The following is a 15,674-nucleotide window of genomic DNA, read 5'->3' as shown; positions in this document are numbered from 1 at the left end:
TCACTTTAGCCATAGTCTAATCTCTTTTCTTCCTGAAATTATGCAGTATTAGGTACATAAACACTTCTTGGTTTTGCTGGAGTTTTCTGGTTGATGTGAAATTAGAAGATAGGAACCCATCCCCAGAGATCATCCTCTCTCTGGTGAAAGATCTTTCACCCTACATTGGAAAAGCACTTTACAGAACTATTCACTCCCTCTTTAGTATTTCATGTCAGAGAAAATGCCATTGTATCTCTGCTGTGGATTACAAACACATCATTTATTATTATCTGGCACTCAGGAGGCAAGCCTGCCTCCTGGGGTTGGTACCGCTTGTTTTCGTGGTTTGATCTCTCTCTCATTTAAAGAGGGAGGTTTTCAGGGAGAAGCTTTTGCAAAGCAGTCTTGCTACAATGGTCCAGTACAGTGTGTATTTAAATCTTCCCTTTTTATAATATGCTGTGGACTGGGCAGCTGAAATGCAGCCTTGGTTTGGATGAATGCATTCTGCAACCAGATTTCCAGAATCAGGTTTTGATCCCTTCTTATTCAAAAATGCCCATAACCATGAATGGTCTAATTGAAACCGGAGGCGCTTGCTGCAGACTAAGGAACAATTCAATGGGATTAAGGCAATGCCGAATCTGGGCTGTTGTGATTAAATTTTGCAAATATTAACTGAAAAATCTTGGCGCAGATCCTAACCAATATATATTTGAGCAGTTCCCCAGAAGAGAGTGAGCTGAGCCTTGCCTGAGGTGTAGCAGTGTGGCTGTTTTAACACGTCCTTCCATTGTCTTCACTTGACGGAAGCTAACGATTTTGGCTTATGAAGGGCAAGCTCTTGAGGGATGTTAAGGTTAGAGTTTGGAAAGAGCAATTTCCAAGGAAAAAAGTTTGCAACAGGACAATGAAACCAGACAGAAACCCTGCTGCCTTGAAAAATTGCTCTAGGAGTTAGAACCTTTCCCACAAACCCAGCGAGCTCCTTGGGGCACATCTGCACCATGCGATGAAGCACATTGCAAAGATCCCAGTGCTGGCCACAGAGCTAGTGGGAGGACCAGGAGCAGAAGAGCTGTGTCATTGTGGTCCAGTGACCAAGCCTGTCTTCCCCGCTCAGAGGGCAATATGCCATGATCTCAAAAGGGAGCTCAGCTCCCTTCAGGCATTGTACTGTGCTGAATGTACAGACTAGTCTGGGGGTTGCTCTGGGCTTATTGCAAATGCAGTATAGACGTACTAGCATATTCCCTCTCCCAAAGAATAAGCCTTGAGATGTAAAAGGGAAGAAGTTCCTTTTTTGAGACAACAGGAAAATGCCACTTGTCCCTGAATACCTTGCTAGCAGGGAGTTCACTATACCAGTCCTAGTGGTGTTTATTGGTGGTTTTTGTTGGGTTGGGTTTTTTTTTTTGGCTACAGCTGCCTATTACATTCCAGGATGAATCTGAGGTGCTGTTATTCATCTATAAAACTGCTGCTTCTCCGGGATATTGCCAGCCTAACCCAGGGCCAAATTTTACAGAGGTGCCACAGCTAGAGTGACTGGGTCGTTCGTGCTGAGGATCTCCCAACTGTGAAACTACTCCCCTCTGTCCTTTGGCTTGGAGTAGCCTGTTCAATCAATCTGCATCCACTTGTGAGCATCAGGCTTCAAGAAGGATGTTGACCAACTGGAGAGAGTCCAGCAGGCAGGAATAAGAGTGATCAGAGGGCTAGAAAACATGAGCTATGAGGAAAGAGTGAAAGAGTTGGGTTTGTTTAGAGTAGGGAACTGAAGATGGGTACATGTGATAATACCCTTCAAGTATGTGAAAGACTACTGCAAGAAGGAAGGATAAGCTGTTCTTCATGTCTGCTGGGGACAGGAAAGGAACTAACGGGCTTAAAGTGCAATAAAGGGAATTCAGGTGAGATATTAAGAGGCATTCTCCAGTTGTGGACTTGTGCACCATTGGGATGGTTTGCTGTGTGAAAGTGCCGTTGTGGGAAGGCTTTAGCAGCAGCTAAGTAGCTTTAGCAGCAGATAACTGTCTCAAATCCAGCGTCTTCAGCACAGCTGATCATATCTGGAGGCTGGTGGAAGGGCAAGATGACCTTTAACAGTTTCTTCTAGCTCCATTTTCTACGATGTCTGTTATCGACGCAGAAAATCACAAAGCTGATTGTTAATTCTCTAGTGGGTGTTTTGTGACCAGGCCACTATCTGGTTTGAAAGACTGTTGTCTGATGGGAGAAGGGATTTAGAGAAGATGTCCATCCTGAAATTGTCCAGAAGAAAATCCCAAAGACACCACAGGGACTCCCCTTTAAAGGAATTACAGATGCAAACCAGCAAGTGTGAAGGGCAGGTCTCTCAGCTGATGTAAAGAATAGGGCTCCCTGCTGGACCTCGGCAGCATCCTGAACCACCATTCCAGTGGTGGCCAGTATGGTGGCTGTCGCACTGAGGTGCAACTGAGGTCCTTAATGTCCCAGAAGACAGAATCAGACACCTGAGTGCTTATGAGCAGCCAGAAGCAGCTTAAGAGTTTCTTTATGTAACTCAATAAAAGGGATAGAAACAAAAGCAAAACCTGATGCACACAACAATCCCTTCTTCTCCGGTTTCACAGGGAAGCAAGTTACAACACTGTCAAGTCAAAGATTAAATAAAAAGAAAAAGCCAAGGGCACGCTGCCATGCATATATTAGACCTGTGTAAAACAGTGGTGTGCACGCCCTCGCAGATATAAACACTGTGAGGTGAGCAGGGGTTTAAGACCTGACAAAGAAGCTACCTTTTCAGCAGGTTCATTGGGCCTGTGTTTTTAGCCCTCCCTTTTCTGTTATCCTGTTCATTTTTAATGAGGTAGCATTATGCAACCAGCGTTAGCCCGGAGAAGTGCCCCGCTGTGGGTCAGCGGGGAGGAGGGGGCGGCTGGATGGCAGCAGTGGCCTGGGGCTCCCCGGGCTGTGGCCGCCCCTGCTGCTGTTCCCCAGGGAGGTCGGAGCTCGGCTTTGCTGGAGCAAGCTGGGGATGGATGGAAATCCCCCGTGCAGCTAAGCCAGCGCAAGCACCACAGGCTGGTTTAGAATTAAAAGGCCTTTCTGACATCCCCACAGAGAGCAGCTCTGCCCTGTTTGCGAGTTCAGCTCCTTTCTGTTGCTCTTCTGCATCCTTTTGTCCTCATTTGTGACTCTTCTGTAATGTAGCTTTGGGATGTGTGCACCAGCCAAGGGGCAGTGAGCTCCTTTGACCTTCCACTTCATCTGCAACAGACAGGAATAATGATAAATGCTGATGAGGTGCAAGATTTGACAGTCATCTGGGAGTGCAGAGGCATGCAATTTCTAATTTCACCAAAATCTAGAAATGGGTGGTTATTTTTGTTATTCATCTGTGAAATATTGAAGGTCAACAATACATTTGAATTTCTGTAGCTTTCAAAAGTGCTTGTTTTCCCATAAATTTGATAATTGCACGGATTTTTAAATCCATATTTTTCCTCTTGAAAAAATAAGAATGTGAAATTCTTAGTTTCAAATTAAACATTGTCGTTCAAGAACAATTTTATTTTTATTACTGTTTGAAAAACTCATAATGTGGCTGTGGTGATCAAGGGAAATGGCAATTAAAAAATCTAGAATAAATGCCAGACATGAAGGCTATGGGAAAAAAAGGAAAATACTTTCAAAAATACTTCCGGAGGAACAGCTATGCCCTTAATTATTTGGCAAATGTTAGCCAGCTTAATAAAATGATGCACATTCTTGGTTCTGTCATTTCACCTAAAGGTAACTTTCCTCCAAGAAGAAATTTTCCATTGCAGAGGGAGGGATTTGGGGGCTATATACCAGGCCTCTTGAAAATTAAGAAATCTAACGTGTCGTTTTCAAATGGTGGACATCAATCCTTGTGTGCTTCCCTGTGCACATCTGCAAACATACGGGTCTGCTCCCAAGATGGCAATTCCTGGGGAATTTTTTCTCCCTTCACCCCTCTCCTCAGGTACCTCAAGAGCTTTCCATGCTCGGAGGACCTGCAGTTGGTGCTCTCAGTCAGCAGCCCGACACTCAGGATATGCATGCGGTTTCTGGACATGCACTGAGGGAGGAGAAAGCTTTCCTGCTGGTGAGTCTCATGCTGGCACCAGGTCAGGGCTGGGACAACAACGCCATCAGATGCTTTAGGCGTATTTGGTGAGACAGAGAGGTGCGTAGCCTGGGCAGCGGGATTGCAACCTTCATGTGTTGTCCAATTAAAAAAGTCAAATAATTTTGCTGATCACATTCAGTGTTTAGTTTTGCGATTGTGTTTCTGGGGGATCTTTGAGGTGGTGCCAAAGCATTCAGTGATTTTATTATTAGTGGCTATTCCTCCCAGCAAGACACAGACACCTAACTTCTCTGTGATCTCTCACAAATGCAGTTGATGCGACTACAGGTCATGTTGTGTGTGCCCACCTTGTTTCTAGGAGCATGGATCAGCTGGATCCCAGATGGCTGGGAACCGTGCATGCAGCGTTCGGTACAGCTGGTGCACGTGGGGCTCAGGCACTGCATAAGCACCTGGTTGCTCTTCCCACCACTGCCTGGGGCAAAGGTTACTGAGCCCAGCTTCACCCTCTGCTCTGTGCATGCAGGATGTATTCATGCTTTAAAATGCCGCTGAATGAAAGGTGTTTTATGAATATAGGGTATTAAACCTTTGTACAGCACTGTGGCTCGTATGTTTACTTTGGATCCTGAACACCCAGCCCCAGTTACTGGAGCAAATAATCTTTCAGTGCCTGTTGCCGCATGCACTGCAAACTGCTGCTACCCACACAGCTGCCTCATGAATCCGGCTCAGGGTTTCAGCCTCATCACACCGCTTCAGGTGCCAGTTGGAGGGACCTTTTCTTCTCTTATACAACTGCGTTTGGGTAAGGTTCTTTGTCTGGAGAAAATCCAGCAGGGGAATCCCAAGCCTGATCTTTCCCCGACTGCCATTCCTGCCAGCTGCGCACAGACTTCGCTGAGGCAAAACATCTTTTAAGGTTGTTGATTAATTCTGCCCAAATGAAAGTAGCTAAATCTGCAAACCTTGGCGCGAAGCACTGTTAACCCAGGACAGTGACAGGGGAGTGTAGCACTTAATGCAGTACAGAGCAAGCTGTGGGGCTGGTACACGGGTGAAGCATTCCGGCTGTTCTCATACCCGCTGAGACCAGTCAAACTGGAATACCCCAGTACAGAGCCCTGGCCTTTAGGTAAATGACAGGGCTGCAGTCCTCCAGGAGACCAAGTTGTCATGTGCCTCTGGCAGAGGTCAAGAGAAAGTGAGGCCAGCCCAGGCAGTAATATCAAAGGCACCCAAAATGGAAGGAAACATGATTAAATTGATTAAATGAGTCACGCCTACATGATCCTGTGCTGCAGAGGTAGGCAGAAAAGCCCACCCCTACCACTCTGAGCTGCAGATAGCAGCATCTGGTAAAAGGCTTCTTATAGATACCAAGATGCTGGTAGCTATGCTGTTTCCTGGAGAAAGGGTGGCATTTTTGCTTCACTAAGCGTGACAAAGCAAGAACGGTCAGTATTTGGCCTGTGCCCAAGTGTCAGGGTGTCTTAGAACTGCGATGTGCATGATGACTGCATTTTCATGAAACTCCTGAAATGGAGGAAGAACGAGTAAACCAGCAGGAAAACAGCAGACACAGGCTGAATTTGTGCGTATTTCCACAGGCAAGACTTACATCACTAAAGTAGCTGCAGCTTCTTTTAGAGCAGCCACAGAAGGACGGGATAACTGCACTTCTGAAAAAGATAAACAGCCTTAAAGTGGGTTTGACAGTGCTGCTGGAGGGCCTGTGGACCTGCTTATGAGGCTGCAAGAGCTTGATGTGCCGTGATGTCCTCACACTATTCAGGTGGAAGTGGAGGCTGACCACAGCTAAAGACAAGTGTTTCAAGGGCCACCAGACTAGACTCAGTGGCCTCACAAACAGGACACCAACTGCTACAGTTTGGGCTCTGGTTTTTGGCCTGCGTGTGTGACATGGGACAAGTCTTATTGCTCTCATGTGCCCTCTTCCTCATTTAGCCTTTCCTTCCTTGCTCATGCTCGCTGTAACTCTTCAGGCCAGGCACAGGCCATTACGAAGTGTTTGTACAAGGGTCCGTGTGCCCTTTGATGCCTCCAAGTATGCAGTTACCAGTTTAGCTTGCAATTATTTTTAAATCCTTGTAATAACACACAGAGCTGTTTCTTTCCACTCTCTCTTATTAACCAGTAAAAGTACTGAAAGTATTTCTGTTCTCCTCTGAAGATGACTGGGCAACCATTTCCAGCACAGTCACCTTTTCAGCTGCCAGAGGGACAGGGACATCTCCCCAAGGCTGATCCAGGGATTTCATCTCCCTAAAACTGTGGGCATGAACATGAAGGCTGTGTTCACCACCAGCTCTTGTGTCACTTTCCTAAATGTGACATAATCAGGAAAGGCTACCTTCTGGGGAGCAAGACCGATTTAAGGCAGGAGACCACTAGCTCAGCTAACACACCATTTACTAGTATTTGCCAGCTTACATCTGCCTACAAGGCTGGTGGGCAAGGGAAGCCAGTCTGGTGTCTCAAATGGCTTCCCTCAGGCCATGCCTTTGCTTCAGCCAGAAAGGAGACTGCCGCCCCAAAGATCCAACTCCTCCTGGCTAGCTAGCACATGCATGTGCCGTGAGCCAAACAAGCCTGGGTGAAGTCCCCAAGTAAAATAGGCAGCCCAGGACATCTATGGGGACTCCAACCGGCTAGATGACAGCTATCTCAGGTATGTCTAACCATGCTGCTCTTGCATTTCCCGGCTGCAGCCTGCATAGCTGGAGAGCTAATGCAGACGGAGAATCCGGCTCCCTCGCTCCCAAGTGTCCAAGGAATGACCCAGCCATCTGCAGGAATCATTACCGTCCTCCGCAAGAGGGGACAAGGTCAAACCAATTGAATGTTGTCTAAAGAGGATCTTGGGGAGGGAATGTTTTCATTACAACAGTTCATCTTTCTTTTCACAGTTCATCAGAAGCAGGCCTTCTGCATACACACGCAAGACAAATAGGGCTGAGGGGTGATGACGGATACTGTAGGCCCGCGGTGATTGGGATGACCCTCCACTCACACAGCTGATCAAAGGCAAGTAAAACAATCAGCCAGCCATCAGCAACAATGTAATATTAAACTCCCCAAACACCTCATTTAATTGAGTCTTTATGATCAAAATCTCCATACCAGATCTTTTAAGTTATACACTCTTAGACCTTGCTCTAAGATAGCAGGAAAGGACTTCCGGAGGGAAAATGGCTGTAAAAAATTATTAATAAAATAATGCCTCTTCCCTCTACCCCCCAAATCAATTGCTCTCTGTAAGGATACGCTTCTGTCTGATTTGCCCAGGCAGAGCTCAGAAAGCCAGGTGCCTCATGCGCAGCACTTGTCCCTGCCTAGTCTGCTGCAGACAGAAATCAGGGAACAGCAAAGCTGGCGTTTATGATGCCATCTTTATGTTGGGGAGACCCCTATGATGTCTCAGAACCCACCTCTGGGAACCTGCTGCTGGCCGTGCAATCTGAGCCAAAGCTCACTGAAGAAATGTTAGGCCCATGCAGGTGCAGTGCCAGTGCAGGAGGGGAGGAGAGATGGAGGGGACCAGGCATCCACCAGGAACACATCGATGTGGAGGGTGCCTGCACGGTTCAGCTAGGCCCTCAGAGAGTAAGGATTTCTGAGCCAGACTCCAGTCAAGAACGAGATGGGATGTGAAATGCAGATGTCCTGGAGGTGGAGCTGGAATTCACTCTATAGTCAAGGACATCTGACCTGTTGGAGCAGGTCCAGAGGAGGGCCATGAAAATGATCAAAGGGCTGGAACACCTCCCTTATGAAGGCAGGCTGAAAGAGTTGGGGTTGTTCAGCCTGGAGAAGAGAGGGGACACCTTGTCATGGCCTTTCAGTACTTAAAGGAAGGTTGTAAGAAACATGGAGAAAGACAATTTACCAGGACCTGCAGTGACAGGACAAAGGGTAACAGTTTTAAACTGAAAGAAGGTGGATATAGATTGGATAAAAAGAAGCTCTTGAGGGTGAAATTAAAGGTCTCTTCCAACCCAAACCATTCTATGATTCTTTGATGTTCAGAAAATTTCTCCACCCCCTTAAATACCCATCTTTGTATGAGATGCTTCTTCTGGAAGCTTCTCTTTCCATTGATTAGAGGGATCTGAGAAACTGGCATAAACTAGCTGGATAAATGAGCAGAGATGAGACCCATCCTTTAGTGTTGTAGTAATTATTGTAAAGACATCAGACACCATAATGATGACAAATTGATAGACTTCTAATTCCTAGATGAAAACAACATTTTTGTTTTTCCTCTGCTTTCATCATTGGCTTAAGGCAATCTTAATTCTGTGCTAGATCTGAAAGGGGTGACTCAGCCCTACATCATGTGTTCCCACCCATCACCCGTGCACCTTGGTGATCATGCATTTGAGCAGCCAGACAGATCAGGGAATTCAGACAGATGAGGGAAATCTTCCCTTTTTTCCCATTTTGTGCTGGGTGAAGCATTTAGCTGGATCAGCCTGATGTGCTCAGTTTCCCGGATGCATGAACCCTATCTCTGGCACAAGGGAAGGGATGGGAACTCATGGACAGGGGCAAAACCGCTACACATTTTGGCAAAAGCTGGATGTAGATTGGCTCAGGGTGGTCATGAAACCACAACTAACTCACATGTGATCTGGTAACCCGGTGGTGAGAGATTCTCCATCTCATTACTGGTTTCCTGAGTCATGTGAGCAATGGTAATTGCCCTGCTATTCTTTTCCACTTCATTATAGAATCATCATTTAGGTTTGAAAAGAGTTTTAAGGTCATCAAGTCCAACTGTTGACCTAGCACTGCCAAGTCCACCACAATATAAACCAATACATTAACTGCAAAAGGTATTTAAGAAAAAAAAATCTGCAAATTAAGATCACATAAAATGAAACTGCTATGCAACACTAACAGTTTAGAGATAACATATCTTATGAAAGTTTAGCACTTAATTATGGAAAATAAAATAAGAAGCATGAAAATTATAACTGAACAATAGTCCCTTTAATACATTCACAGAAGAGAGTACTAAGAAATCTTTATCAATCCAGGGAAATGATATATGGGTCAACGTTTAAAAAAAAACCAACCAACCACAAGCAAACAGAAACAACAGGAAGCCCAAATCTTATTTTAAACATGACAGTTAAGCAGAGTTAAGCTTGCCATGCGTGAGTTCATCAAGCACCTGAAATTAAACCTGTCAAGGTGCTGCATGGCATTAAGCAGCCAACTTCAGCACTTGTAGTAGCACAGTCACATTTGCCAGTGCAAAGAAGGGAAGAAGGCTGAAGGGGAAGGAGTGAGGATCTTTACCTTGGAAGTTTTGAGACAAAGGAGAACCAGAATTCCTGGAGCAGACTGCAGCTCGTGTAAAGACCTTTTGGACAGGCTAAGGATGTAAGCCTGTCCCTTCTGGTTGTGTACCTTAGCAAATGGGATTGCATCCAGAATTGAAGAGGTTGCTCGCCCTGGAAACAGAATATTTTACTGTCTGAAAACAGTATGTGAATATTTACCCAAATGTCATGCCCTAAATTCTGGCGCCCTTAGAGGATCCAGATACATTTTCCAAGTGTCAGAACTAAAGAAAAATAGAGAGGGGAAGGGAAGGGAAGGGAAGGGAAGGGAAGGGAAGGGAAGGGAAGGGAAGGGAAGGGAAGGGAAGGGAAGGGAAGGGAAGGGAAGGGAAGGGAAGGGAAGGGAAGGGAAGGGAAGGGAAGGGAAGGGAAGGGAAGGGAAGGGAAGGGAAGGGGTAGCAATTCAGGAGGACCCCCAAAGAGAAACCCAAAAACCTGTAGTTATGTTTTAATGTGTTAAAATATGTTAGTTAGTTAAATTTTCCAGGGCTGAGTTCCAAATCCCTCGCAGGTTTAGTAAAAGTAACAGTAGTCTAAAGCCTGGATCACCAAAAAGAACCCCACCTTTATCTACTCTACACCTCTATCCACTTTCATAAACCACCCAATGTCTCAGTTGCTTTGACAGGTTTATACAGTCAGGTCACTCCTAAAACTAGTTTATTTGGACACCGTGCAGCACTATTTTTGTATTTTCCAGCTTCCCTGAATTGCTAAGTTAAGCACAGATCTGCTGCCTTGGGCAGTACACGCGCTAGGCATAGACCTTTGCTAGCAGATGAGCTGTACCTGGGGGTTTTTTAACGTGCATGTTACTATAGCAGCCAAGTCATGCACAGCCACCAAAGGCAGAATTGTTTATAGCCAGAATAGGACTCACCAATGAGACACTGCAAAGCTTGAGGTTGCAATTACATATGATGATCCATGAACTAAACTCCTGGTGGTATGAATGGAAGAGCTTTCTTTCATGAGCATTTGGTGAGGATCTGTTGCCATGTAGTTGAGGCTGGATTTGGTGACTACCCTGGCTGTGTTCCCTGCCTTTACACTGAGCAACCAGTGTCGGCCCAGAGCAAAGCAACATTGGGAGGAGGAGCTGAAGTCTAAAAGAAAAGAGCCCTCTAAAGCTTATCATTAGGGCTTCCTCAGGGATTTGGGTTTCAAGCAGACTGTCTGAGGGTTGGGTAAGTAAGACTAAAGAAACCCTGGACTGTGCATGCAAAAACAACACAATGGAAGCTTAAAGGCAGACAGCATGATGGAGGGGACAAATCATCCTCCACCAGCTTCTGGAGTAGTACAGTCTTTCCTGTGAATAGCCCATTGCTGAGGAAATGAGCTGTCCTAGAGGATTCGGTAACAGTGAACTGGGGTCTCCCCCTTGCCAAGTAGCCACAGACATAAGGGGTAGCCAAGACAGCATTTCTGGCTCAGTGGCTAGAACGTGGCGGGTGGTGGGGAGTCATCGCCTGAGGTATAAGCTCTGCTCCAGGGAGGAGTTCATTATTTTTGCAAATTTGAGCCACATCAGCAGGAGTCCTAGACAGCCACTCACCTCCGGGGTGAGTACGTGAGGGTGTGAGGCCAGATCTGGGAGGTGGCTAAGATGTTGGCTTAAGACAGCACTCACTCATCACTGTGCTGTACTTTCAGTTGACGTAAAGCTTTCTGATGACTACATTATATGTTATATATATATTATACATGCATTATATATATATTTATAACTGTTTTAACAACAAAACAAAGAAGCCAAAGTAGACACTTGTTTATAAGGAAACAAAAACGTTTGGAGATTATTTTTTTCTTTCATTTGGCTTCTGAACCACTAACTTCTGCAGTATTAAAGGCAGTGAACTAAGTCTGCTGTGGTAGTAAGTCATCCCCCTCTCTCTTCCAGTTGCATGGGTTCAGGAAAGGCAGCAAAGACTCTGACCTCGTAGTTCTGCGGAAACCAAAGCTGATGTTCTCCAGAATGACTACTGAACACATTGCCTCAGACTTGGCTTGGTTTTATCAGAGATGTTTGGGCTGTCTCCTACTTCCTGAAAAATCCCACTCAGAGAAGCTAGGTACCCGCAAGCCACATTTTGGCACAAAAAGAATGAATGATGAGTCATGGTTCTGGTAAAGGGAAAGATGTCTCCTCTCCATGGACAGGGATAAACGGGGATACTAGCAGCAAGGCGTGTGTCCAGCTACCTGCCTTCTCCTGATTGCTAAGGTACAGTCTGCAATAGGATCATGCATAGGCTCAGCTCTCTGAGCAGCTTGTGCCAGTGCTCCATCACCCTCAAGGTAAAGAAGTTCTTCCTCATATTCAGAAGGAACTTCTGTCTCAGTTTGTGCCCATTGCCCCTTGTCCTGCCACTGGGCACTACTAGAGAGTACTGAAAAGGAGTTCATACACTTTCCTCCACAGCATCAGGCACCACCCATGTCCCTTCCCTCCACTCCTTCCTCCTGGCCTCTTGACCTCTTGCACTGTCTTTCAGGATTTTTGCTTGCTGCCAGTTTTCACCCTGCCAGGAGAGGCAGGCTGTTCACCCTGTTGCATGCCCTTTCCCAACCGGCAGCTGGTTCCAGCTCTCTTCTTTCCATACCGGTTGTTGTCAGTCATCCCTTGCTATCACTTGCAGTGAAACTTTCTGGCTCTCTTGACTTGGTGTTGCTGTTCCTTTCTCCCCACCCTTAGCCATCCCCACCTTCCTTGCTGCCTTTTCCTTCTCTCTTTCTCCCTCTCCCCGAGCGTAGGGTGTAGAGGCCTGGCCAGGGTAATTGCAGGTGCCAGGTGGCTTCTAGCCCTGGTGAGCCTGCAGACTTGGGGCTGGAGCTGCTTGAGCTGAGCCCATGCACACCTGCAGAGGCACCTCCACCTGGCAGCACTCGCTGCCTGTGGGAAGGAGGGGGAGGTCTCCCTACCCACCTCGGGGTCCTCTTCCTGCACCCCAAGGGAGACGAGCATGACACTGAGTGTCTCCCCAGCCCCCTGGTCCAACAACAAGACCTCACAGGGCCCTTCTGCCTGCCTGCAGTGCCATGCTGAGGTTTGGTCTACAGCACTGATATCGGTTCCCTCATTACTACTTGCTGAAGTTGGGTTGGGAAAGTTGTCCCTATTTACCTCAAAACACTGAGTTACAGAGATATGAAGATTTTTGCATGCCAGTCTCTACTTTTTCATTGGTGCATGATAAGATGAACAGGGAAAATATTCCTTATTACCTCCTTCAGATCAAACATAAAAGCCCCCCCTTTGCCTACAGGATGCTGGATAAAGATGAGAGCTACTGCCTAGTGTGCTGGCCAAAATGGTCTCATTTTTTACACATTCTCCCCAAACTGCTGCCTTTTATTTATGTTTGGGTTTTAATTTGCCTGGGGCTGAGACCATCCATCAATTCTGTTTATATGGCACCAAGCACAAGGATCTTACTGAGTTAGTAAGGTCCTTAGGAACTGCCCAGGTACCATTGATGCTGACTTCACTGGCTGGTTTTATCAGAGTATATCAGTAAGCCAGGGCTGGAAGAGGAGGGACAGAACAGCCCATCACCCAGTCCTCCAAGCTGGGCCATTTTTCCTGTCCCTTCTCCCTGCTGCTATGGAAGGCATAATGTTATCTGCTGCAAGATGAAGGAAGTTTACACAGCCTAATTCTGCTGGTGCATATGCTGTGCAGGACTGAGAGTAGACGCCCTCTCAGGACTTGCTGTTCCCATTTCAGAGTAGGAGACACAATATCAAATACTAAGCAAAGAAAATAGACTCAGCCAGCGCATCTCAATGCAGACAACAGAATTCAAGCCACAGAGCTTGGTGCCTCCCACTAGGTATCTCCTAACCTGCTCTCATCTTGTCCTCTTTCATTTTTCTTTCTCTTTAATCTTTCTCTTATCATAGGCAGGAAAATATACCAAAGCAGAAGATGGACTCCTTCCAACTCTTGTCCCTGTCTGCTTTCATTCTGTGTTTTTTTCCTCCTCTCTCCCATTGAGATCATTTACCCATAGCCAAAACATGCAGTAGGTCCACATGGAAGCCCATTACAGATCGTGGCTCACCATGCACATTGTGATAGTCCTGGAAGAGTGTGGTGACATACACCGAGAGGTGAAGAGTTTATAATGGCCTGATCCAAAGCCCTGTAAGGTAAATGGCATCCTTTCCATTGGCTTCAAGGGGCTTCAGATCATGCTGTAAATAGTCCAGCAAGATACTGTACATGGATATGACAACTATTTATAGAACTTATGATAGATAAGATGCGTACTCACCATCTAAATCTAGCCACTGTGTCATCTGGGGAGAGACAGGACTGATGCTTAGTGGAATGAGATATATCAGTGACGATGAGGGACCATTGACTGACATGTCACCTGCTTCCCCAAAGCAGAAGCACCTGAGATCCTTCCCCATCTACTGCAAGTGCCCTTTGTAACTTGATAGCTTTGTTCTAAAGGAAAGTTGTCAAATATAGCAAAGTGATAACCTCATATTTATTATGTTCTTCTGCAGCAAACATCCCTAGAGCCTCTCATGGTGACCCCAGCCCTCTCAGAGGCCTGTAGTCTTGTATCTTCCTTTGACAGGATCTCTCTAACTGTGGCAAATGACCCCACAATCATTGAAAACCCATGCTTGGTTGTGTCAGTGCAAGTTAGTGTGGATGACCTTGGTAGCCAGGATTACGTGTGTCATACAGGTATGATTGCTATCATCAGTACCCAAGGTTACCAGATCTGACAACAGCAGAGTAGAGTTACCTGCATGTCACAGCCTATTCATATTCATATTCACATCTGTGAGTGCGCTCCTCACTGGCATTCATAAACATGTTTCTCCCTCTGAGCGGAACACAGTGTGCAGATGCTATCATGCAAATGAATTTTTTCAGACAAAGATGTTCTAACTTTTGATGTTGGAGGAGGGTGGTGTTTCATGTTATAGAGGGATTGCCAGGAGTGATCTGGTGCTTTAGAAATCTTCACATCAAAGTGCAGGTGGGAGCAGGTTGTCCATACTGTTGTCATTATGGTGGTTAATTGTTATGGTGGTGCCTCATGATAAATCAAGAATAGCCCCATTTTCTTCAGCACTGTATAAACACAGAGAGAGAGACTCAAAAAGTTTACAGTTCAAACCAAAAAAAAAAAAAAAAAAAAAAGGCCTTGGATTGGTTGAAATGCTAGAGGTTTTAGCACAAAAACCTTGGAAGTGATACAGATAGCACTTGTGAATGGGTGGAGAGACCTACAGTAAAATCGTCAATGGATCACAAATCTACAGTCCTGTTTATTGTGAGGGTGAAGACTACAGGGGAAGGAAAGGGGAGTGAAAGAGAGGAGGTGGCCTATTTGACTGTGAATAGTTGGTGATGGTTTTACTCTCTCAAAAATTACACTGGTAGACATTCACTTTGATTACGATCAGCACAGATTTTAAAGTCTATTTCCACATGCAAAATCTAGAGCCTTACTTAGTAAAATGCCAGGCAGTAAGAAGAGAGGTTAATCTAGCTTGTCTGAGACTTAGCATTGATCCCAAGATGCAGGAATGACATGGACGTTATACTAGGATTTGAGGAAAGGCACATGCAATTCCTCAGCCCCTGGCACAGAACAAGCAACAACTGTGGGGTGTAGAGGAGCTCTCCTTTCTTTGAAATCCCAGCTGGAATTTACAAGACTCAGCCAGTGCTTAAATGGATCTTCCATCCTATCCATCTGCCCGGCAGGCAGGCGGTGCTGACTGTTGTTGCTCAGGTCCTGGGTAGCAAGTCCCAGGTATCAATACCCAGAGGTCCATGTCAGTGTCAGTCCTCTTGACTGATGACTGCATCTTATCTCATTTCTTATTTCTAATAAGAAATTAAAACATCTTAATTTCAGGGATCTGCTCGTATCCGTTAGTATTCATGAAAATACTGGAGGGCATACTTATTGCTAATCTTCAGTAAGACTCCTATGCAAGTGCTCTGCTAAACAGAAATTTCTGGTCCCTGGACAATACAGAGAGCCATGGTGGGGACCATAGAAAAAGAGGGTGTACAGACATCAGCTATCCCTCACTGATGGTAGCACTGGCCTACATGCATTTGGGGTTCTTCCATCCTGAAGAATGCAGTCACTCCTGTCTGCATATGAACTGTCATGGACTGATAGGGTAGACATGTTTGTTCGTCATACCCTTGAGCTTTTGAGGCTTTCTAGTCA

The 15,674-nt window shown here is 45.8% G+C and overlaps 1 long non-coding RNA gene across 3 annotated transcripts in view; it reads right to left on the bottom strand.

Moving 5' to 3' along the window:
• Positions 1-241: 241 nt before the first annotated feature.
• The window catches only part of LOC130157757 (uncharacterized), a 58,139-nt gene continuing 42,706 nt past the window's right edge, over positions 242-15,674 (bottom strand). For 2 of the 3 annotated variants that reach the window (XR_008825021.1, XR_008825019.1), the window contains exons 2-3: positions 9,413-9,567; positions 242-3,237 (exon numbers count right to left, since the gene is read on the bottom strand). This is a non-coding gene — a long non-coding RNA (uncharacterized LOC130157757). Of the gene's footprint in view, positions 3,238-9,412; positions 9,568-14,225; positions 14,558-15,674 lie in introns of all 3 variants that reach the window. The other variant, XR_008825020.1, reaches the window with a different exon arrangement.

The sequence above is a fragment of the Falco biarmicus genome, chromosome 12 (genome assembly GCF_023638135.1).
Source record: "Falco biarmicus isolate bFalBia1 chromosome 12, bFalBia1.pri, whole genome shotgun sequence".
Classification (NCBI taxonomy): domain Eukaryota; kingdom Metazoa; phylum Chordata; class Aves; order Falconiformes; family Falconidae; genus Falco; species Falco biarmicus.
The sequence above is the reverse complement of the archived record's forward strand: the minus strand, read 5'-3'. Positions and strand labels throughout refer to the sequence as shown.